The sequence below is a fragment of the Toxotes jaculatrix genome, chromosome 6, assembly GCF_017976425.1.
Source record: "Toxotes jaculatrix isolate fToxJac2 chromosome 6, fToxJac2.pri, whole genome shotgun sequence".
NCBI lineage: Eukaryota > Metazoa > Chordata > Actinopteri > Toxotidae > Toxotes > Toxotes jaculatrix.
Genome location: NC_054399.1, coordinates 27,640,872 through 27,650,347, shown reverse-complemented (window position 1 = coordinate 27,650,347; position 9,476 = coordinate 27,640,872).

Genomic DNA, 9,476 nt, shown 5'->3' with positions numbered 1-9,476 from the left:
AATCTGGCTATATAGAGTATGTATGTGCGCAACACTGAATGCACACGATTGAATCAGAGTGAATATGTGTGATTAAAAAGTTGCAGAAAAGTTATTAAAAGCATAAAGAGAGCTCTGCACTGATGTTTACAGAGAGAAATGTAACAAGATAGAAGAAGAATAAGAGGCAACTTCAGAATGAAATAAGAGAAGAAGCAGAGTAAAATTGGAAATGGGAGGCATGACAGTTAAAAGATCAGTGTAGCTGTAGAGGGCATGAAAAAATAAATCCTTCCTCACATCCCCCTGGCCTCAGATTTGATGTTATGAAACAGCTCTCCTCTGCTGATATCTTCCCACCCAGCCCTGCGGCCACATTCACTCTGTCAGAGTACTCTCAGAGAGTTAGCCTGAAAATTCCTTACAAGGACTTCCAGCAGAGAAGTGATTAAGGAAAGGACTTTGAGCAAGGAAAGGGTAAGGGGTGAGGAAGTGTGGCTGAGCCTATTGCTAGGTGTTATGCACGATGCAGTGGTTGTTCAAACGCAGGTATCTACGCATGCCTCTGAAAGGCTGTTTGGACTGCTGACGACACAGATAACTGCAAACCTTCGATATACTGTGGGCTTATTTACAGCTGGTCTGCATGTCCCCTACCTCACTGAATTTTCACGTTTCCATAATCAACAGGTATAATGGTTAATAATACTGGCTCCACTATGTTCACCAGCTAGTCTCAAACTGTGTCAGTCTTCTGTTTGTTAGTACGCTCTGGACAAAAGCGTCTACCAGATGAACGTAATAATGAGTCTTAATTTGGAGATGTGCGTCAACCTACAATGACATATATCATGACGCAGTCTGTAAAATTGCATAACGAACAATGGGTGTGGGTGTTTTGATGTGCGTCATCGGCTGCCGATCAGTGCCACATAATGTCTGAAGGGCTTCGTCGGGTTTGATCTTCAGGATTCTTTGAAAACGCCGTCGCTCCACTGAAAGAAACATTTTCTTGAAACCACAAGCACCAGCTTATAACATTAGAAAGCTTGTACCGCTGAAAATGCCTGCCTCTGAACAGGCTGCAATCATGACCCAGTACACAGATCTGCGCACGAGTGTGCACACCTTTGAAGTGCTAAGCAAACAGTGTATTTAGATTTAGAGGTGATTGCACACTGTGGTACAAACAAACCACCACCACCAAGGGTTACTCACTTTATCTGAGTGTATGAAAGCTAGTGCATTTATCAAATGATTCAAATGACTACCGAACCCCTTTCAAGCACATTGGCAAAAGGAAAATCACAGTCTGAACTGCAGCACCCTTTGACATGATCCATATTGAAGCTTTAAAAGCTTTTTTTTTTTTTTCAAAGCTTTCGTTCCCATCATTTGACACATAACTGCAGTAGATTTTTTGTTTTGTTTTGTTTGATTTCGTTCAGCACAAATGGTACTAATGCTGTCCATGAATTTGTAAGACCATACAAAAAAAAAAAAAAAAAACGTTTAGTGCACATTTCTGGGCTTGTCTCTTTGTCAGTATGCATCATCCCAGCCTCTTTATTGAGCCATTGGCTGTGATATGACCACTCAGCCCAGACGCTGCACACACTGCCAATGGCGACTAATAGGCCCTGCAGGAAGGGCACTCTGCCTGCTGTGTGTGTGTGCCTCATTTTGCTCCAAATACTTGAGGGAAAGTGTTCATATCTAAATTACCCATTGCCTCAGGGTTGACTGAGATTTTGACGTTCAGCCATCTCTTTCTTTCTTTCTCTCCTTCTCTCTCTCTCTCTCTTCCTCCTCTCCATCCCTCAGCCTTGCTATTACTTAATTTTTTTTCTCCTCCTCTGTCAAAATCTCTCTGTCCTTGTTTCTCTCTCTTGCTGTGAGCAACAATGTTTACCATCCAGCTGTCAAGCAAATTTTGCAAAAGTGTTTGAAATTTCACAAAAAAAAACAAAAAACAAAAACATCCCAGTTTCCACCAACTGGGTGAGTAAGTGAATAAATAAGCTTTCTGAATATCACATTAAAATCATACACCTAAACAGAAAAAAAATGCTGTTACATTTAGCATATATTAGTTTTGAGCGAATTGGTCCTGTATTTACACGGATGATTCTGGTTTACTAAATCAGCAGCAAAATTACTGCAAGAAAAAAAAAAGCAGTTAGACAATTGAGGTTAGCCAAACTTATTTGAAAGAGAACATGGAGGTGAAACACCTATTAAAGCTTATTGGCTGATTAGACCTCGTGGTTCAACTTTGACCTGCTTTACTTAACGTACTTGCGCAGAATGCAGTTTTCCTGTGCAGTCGCTTTCAGTTTTACCTCAGGATAAAGTGGTTTTGGTGATCTTTGACTGCGGCTGGAAGCTTACGGATCAGGTCGGCTTTGGTAAAACACCACATATGATTGAAAACAGACATGGCATGAACACTGTTAAATAACTGTTTGCAGAAGGCAATGGAGTCGATGAGGAAGTGATCAAATCCAAACCAATGAGACACTGAGGAAATGACAGAGAAACTGGAAAATCTGAGAAAGATAGAAAACTTTCTCTGATCTGAGTCAGGATGAAGAAGAACTTAAACGACTTGAGGGATAAACAGCAAGACAATATACTCCCTGCTGATGAAGCAGAGAGACTATGGCCAGATAAGGTGGTTTAGACGATCTGGAAAACCGTTGGCTTGTTTACACCCTGTCTGGTCACCTGACTGCTTGTGTTACTGGCCCCATCAGACTTCTTGTTAGCAATGTTGCTGCGTTTCCAGATCTTATTTCTATTATAACATTTCTGTTATAACAATAAAAAAAAAGATACCCAAAACTCTGATGATAAAATACAAGCTGAAATAAACCAAAACTACCTTTTAATCATTCATTCAGTCATTTATTCATTGTTTTATTTAATGAGGAGATGGAAACAAAGAGATGACCTTGGTGATAATGACAATGATTCAGCCAGTCATGCTAAGCCTGCCACAGCAAACCTTTTCCATTGCTGTTGACTGAATAGTTTCAGTGAGCGTTGCAATCTTGAGGAAATTTTGTCTTGAGGATTTTTACCTTTCCTTCTGCTTTTCCAAATGAACACATGATATATTTGGACTGAGGCTCAGCTTAGAGACTCTCTCTGTCTCTCTCTGTGGCAGTGATGCTTTGTATCCTTGCCCTCACAAAGGCATAATCAATTTAAGAGTTTGTCTTGGGTCATTATTACCTGCTGGAGGACCATCTGTTCACTGAGGCTAGCTGAGAACACTGCCAGGTAGTGACACACACACATGCTAAAACACACTCATCCACTGGCACACACACACACACACACACACTCAGCCTGAAGGGTTGCCAGGTAGATTTGGACCACAGTTTAGATGTGGGACGTAGAATAATTGTGCCTGAGGATGAGCAGAAGAAAAAAATCCTGGCCACATGAATGTGTGTGCACCTACGTTTACCTTTGTGTTTAGACGTATATTCTGCATATGGTTGCATAATCCATTTTGCATCTGCCTGTGTTCGTGTCTGGCTCTGCTAATGTGATGCATGTGTGTGTAACAGTGTGATGAGGTAGCCTGTGGGCGTGCAGCGTGCGCATGTGTGTGTCAGGTACAGATGGTGAAGGCCATCAGGCATCTCACCCAGCCAAGTGGTTCAGCTACTGGTTAGGAGTAGCACGGCTAAATATAATTACACCCACAACCTTAACAACAAAATGACTCCCTGGCTGCTAATGCTTCTGTGAAGACAAAAAAACAAAACAGTACAGTACATTCTGTGGACTGTGCTCTTTAAAGCAACTGTTTCCTTGACATTATGTTTATATATTACATAACTACAACAGCAGGAACAGCATTTTGTAGGAAATGGATTTGCACCCGATTACATTTTACACTAACGTTATCAGGTTAAATTTTGACAAGTCTCAGATAAATAAATTATGAATCATGCATCATAATAACTTCACACTTTATGTGCATGATCTTCATCTGTCAAAAACATATATTAGACTTATTTATGGCAGTTCCTGTATATATATATATACTTTAAATGCATGATCACTCTAATTTTTAAGAGAGGGGGAATGTGACACTGTTTAAATGTGAGTGCGTATGACAGTTGCGGGTGATAATGAGTGATGTGCATTAGCCGTTCAGAAGCATGATCCGGGCTATATTTAGAGCTAATTGCGTTTCTGTGTACAGAGGGCTTGAGTGAAGGTGTGACTTTCAACAAAGGAGAAGCTCATCAAATGTGATTCACAGGGTGGGTGAGGAAAACAAGCACATTTGTCTCTCTGAATTCCTCATGACACTTTTTGTGAAAACGTGGGTGTTACTCGCAGGGCATCTACGCACATTACAGGATACACTACAGTTGTAATGTGAAACACACAAACTCCAGGAACATGGAGCGTTTCCCTAGGTAGGCTGCATGTCTTGAACATCCTGTCTCTGCTCAGCTGTTTGTTTGTAATAGATCCATGGTGTGAGGGGTGCGCTCTCAGCTGGACCAGGCCTAACAGTATGACAACAGAACAACAACTGCAGCCTGCAACAATGTGGGAGCTATGTTTAATATAAGCTATACTTTGGCTTAAAAAAAATGCATCTACCTTAGTTAATCACTGATTTAATGCACCACCTGGCGAACAGGCTATGTGACCCAAATCAAACACACCTGCCATGCTGCATGACCAGGAAGTGCATGCTGTGGTTTGGCTAAATGCTAAAATGCTCATGATTCACTTGGGAACTTCTGCCTTTACTGAGGTCCACACAAACGTTTGAGCTGTTTGTGACTGCGGAGCTCATCCAGCTCGATGTTTGAAAACTTGGAGAAGCGCAGTGAGACGAGAGAGGCTGAATGGACTGGTTATATTTTACACTGGGAGTGAGCGAGTGGAGGAGCTGAACCTAGAGAAGAGAGAGGAAGACTTTACGGTGCCTCACCAAATGACGTTCAGACAGGGGAGTACGACAACACGTCACTGACTGTTGGAACTCACTGTACAGAGGTGAATATCGACAGCTGCTGCATTCCCAGCAATGTAGTCTTGGGTGTGTGTGTGTGTGTGTGTGTGTGTACACAAAGTGCAAAAACTCTTTTTTTTTCTTGTTTTAAAATGTGTGTTTGTGGCAGAAGCTGCTGTGAAGTTTATTGTTTATACACCTCTGCTTTGTTTGCCTTACTGATGCTTTCTTCTCTTGTTAATTGTCAAAAAAGTGATGGACTCCTCTTTGAGGAGTTAATATTGTTACATAAGGACCTTGGTGTCCATACTTTTTTATTTATTGTTGGACATTTTATTTAATTTAGCCATCTTTTCTGGATGATTCTAGTAAGGTTAAAGAAGCTGGTTTTAAATTTGTAATTGATAATCAGTTGTGGTCTGATGGGATTTATTGGTTGGTTTGGACAGAAGGACTCGGTGGTGCACTGGGTGGAACTGAGTATATGCAGTGATATTTCACTGCACTTTTTCTTGTAGTTAATGTTCTTTGATTTAATAGTTCTATCACATAACATTATCAAGATATAACATTTTTTTAACCCTTACTCAGGAAACATTCAACTGACACACTACAGCTTTACTCAGACAGGTGCCACTATTAGTTTGGATCCTGTTAGCCACTGTATGCAAATATTAGATAGGTATTGGTGTTTAAATGAAGGTCCAAAGTTTGCTGACTTTATGACTCTTCTCTACTTGTGCGACTGTCACTCTAGACTCTGTTACGTCACGTAATGATCACATATTTAAAGGAATGATTGTAACTTCAATGTGCCACTTAGCTGTAATTACCACTTCTGGCCAGTCAAGTTAATTGAATGTTTTAATCAGTTATTGTTCTCTCTTGGAATTCTTGTCCCGTCCTTTCTAACATAGACAACTCTGGTTCACCTCTAACAACCTTAGTAGATGTATCTTAGCAGACGTTATTCTGAATAAGAATTCTTATAAATGGTGATTATCACTGATCCTTAATGTGTTATGTTTCGGAGCACATTTCGCAGATGATTTTATTCATTTATTTCAAATCATTCCTGCAAAGCTAAAGATGTTGAGGGACAGTATTCTTTGCAGCTCTCGCAGTGATAAAAGCTCATCTTACTCTCTTTCCCGCTTGCTAAAGTCCAGAGTGGATGCAAACCCTCAGCCCCAGCTAACTGATAGGCTTGATGTGTAATTAATGGTCTGACACAGGCTAATGAAGCTAATGACGCTAACTGTGCTAGCATATGGGTGCCCCATGGGGATCCACACTCGGCGCTCTAATTTAGATAAATGACGCCCCAGGTTATGCCGGGCTATTTGCATTTCATTTGGTGGAGGCCAAGGGAGAAACAGGGATTAAACAGGGGGATGGATGGGAGAGATCAAACAGTAGAGGTGTTTGGGGTTGGAGGGAGGGGAGATGGAGGTGTTTACTCCTGTGAATGTGTGTATTGGTGTAGGTCTCCCCTTGGCCATGCATGACGCTGTTGTCAGATAAAAGAACTGGTAGAAGAGGGGGCTGATGGCAGCAGTCACAAATAGGCATTAAAAACACAAAAAAATGACAATTTTTGAGTGTGTGTGTGTGTGTGTATTTGTGGAGGCACTCAGGTTCGTAATTACTCTATATTGGCCCTTGGGAGACATTTCATTGTCACAGCTAGAAAGTCTCAAGAGGAAAGAGCTGTGCTGTATTTGGATTCTGCGTTGTTGTAAAACATGAGAGGCTCCACCTGTCAAAAGAATCAGGCATGGGTATGTTGTAACCTACTTGCATAATTCTTAAACTAACCTCAAATACAGTGAGAGATGGAGCATTCTTTAGAGGAAATAGATCCAGTAGTTTATTGGTATTGATGGAGGCCTTATTGATTAACTTTTTCCTTGCTTCAGGCCAAAAAAGCATTAATTCAGATTTACATAATTTTCAATCACCCCACAGTCACCAGCTCCTTGAGGGTTTTCATTAGGATGTGGCATCACCAGAGGAAAAATGCTGTCTTCTAAAAATTATTCCCAGTATGTGGCAAGTTACAGTTGGTGATTCATGAAGACACTTCTGAAAAAAAAAAAAAAAAAAAAAAAAAAATCTGCTGTGGTGAGCTAACGTTGATGCTAAGCTATTACATTCAGATCAACTTAAAAATAAACAAATAAATAAAAATGCAGCCATCTCAGCCATTTGAATGAAGCCAGTGCACTGATGCAGTCTGGGAGCCAAAGCAGAGGACTCTGGGAAAATCATGCAAGATTGTCTGACCAGATTGCAATACTAGTTTCCATAGTCATCCCACTTCACCAGTTATTTGCACTTTGTTTTGTAGTTGTAGTATGCTTGAAGGCCGTGTAGTAGTATTTTTAAAAAATGTAAAAAGTAAAAGATCAAGGCAAATTTGGTGTTTAAAGTTTACCACGTGTCTTTAAGTATTGTTTTTCGTTAGTTTTCTCTTCCCAAAAACATAATTTCTTTGAATTACAAATCGCCAGCATTGCATTTGTAACAATGGATAACCTGACTAAAGAGTAACACTGTAAAAGTGCTCTCAGGCTGTGAGCTGCAACTGCTGCAAGGTGCATCTCAGCCACCACAGCTACTGCCCAATCCTTTCAGCAACAAGCACCATTGTGGTCGCTGCTACTCATGTGATCACAGCTGGTCATGTATGCAGGGCAGATCATAACCCCTGCCTCTATTCAAATATAATTCTCTGGGTGTTAAATTTGAATGTCCTTGATCTTTTTTCATCCACTGGCTCCTGTTCAAATGACCTTTGACTCCTTCCTAAGTGATTCACTGACTGATTTTGTTGTGGTTTTCACAGAGAGCTGATGTCTGTTTCTGCCATTCATTCAGTGTCTTGTCCAAGGTGTCAGGAGTGCGTCCTGGTGCTCAACGTTTCCAACTGAAAAACCAAAAAAGAAGTTTGATGATTGTAGAGTTCTGGACTAAATGAGATTGTTGCTGTGTTGTCAGAGACAAATCTGGACCCAGTCATTGTGTCCTGTAGGAATCACCTCAGCTCCCCTAAAGGTCATTGTTTCTAAGGATTAACTTAAACCTGCTGCACACCTGGTTTGACTGAGGTTAAAGTTAATAATGTCAGTATAATGACAGGCTTACACAGCTCAGATCATTTTATTATTTTCTAAAATGTCAAATCATTCACCATCTGTGCTCCTTTGGAGGCAAAACTATAAAAACTGTCAACGTCATATAACTGTGTAATTACTAGGATGCCAGAAATAAGGTAACTGATTATCTGACAAGCATAACAGAAATTATTATGATCATAATGTTGCGTCCTCAGATCACTGTCAGGGTGACAATCTCAATTATCGTGTACACCACATCGCTCATGCTGTCATCGGTCGCTTGTATTAGTTAGATGTACAACAATGTAGAAATGTGAACAACAGCCGAAACACTGTACAACACAATTCTAATCACAGTAACGTTGGTACCAGCACAACACAGATACAATGACGATAATGATAATTTCTCTGTCCCAGTGCATGCTGGGCTGCTGTCAAACACTCTCAACCCCAGTGCTCTCCATGATGACCTGCACTGCGCTAAACAGTTGGTTTAATGGTGGTTCAGCTGAACCTGTGTCCGTTTTAACACAGCAAAGGTCTAGTTGAGCACGCAGCTGGGTTTTAAACCGGGTTAGCTGGACCTGTTCTGAACCACAGCAAAGCCAAATGAGCAAACAGTCCCCAGCGGTGTCTGTGGTTGCTGAGGTTAGTGTCGGTCAGTGGCAGTAAATGCTCCGTGTTTGAAAGCAAACAGAAGTATTAGACTTTAGGGTTTATGTTGCAGCATTTCATCAGACTGAAGAGCAATGCAGATTTGTTTTAGTCATCTTCAGGCTGATTTTAAATGCAGTTCACATAAGATGCCATGTTTGTTTTGATGGGTTATGGTCAAATTCTTGACAAACTACATGTGAAAGCAACATTTTATTATAATTTATTTATTTGTCTATCTTTATGTGTTTGTGACTTGGTTGAGATAAAGAAAGACTTCACATTATTATTTCTGTCAGCTGCCAATCCATCAACACCAGGCTTTATCTCACAAACAAATGTGGTTTGATCACTCCTGAGATCCCAGCACTGGCCATATTTATTGCTACTGAATTCAAAAATCTGTATCATTTGGTTGTTTTTCATTGGTTAAAATAAAACATCAAAGTCCTGACCACTCTCACAGAAAAGAAAAAAAAAAACACCCTGTGAAGGATGTTATTTATATAGTAAATTCAGTGTGTTTTGATGCTTCCTGAAGCAGAAATTGTCCATTATACCACCCGTCCACATCTCCCTGTTCTGCTTCCCAAAATCCACCCACCACAGAACAAGAAAACCTGACCTTCAGACATAATGGAGTATATAACCTGTTGACTTGTGGGTAATGCAGTTTTTAATGGACTACCTCGAACTTTCAGAGCCAGCAATGTAGCGACAATGAGAGCGAGGGC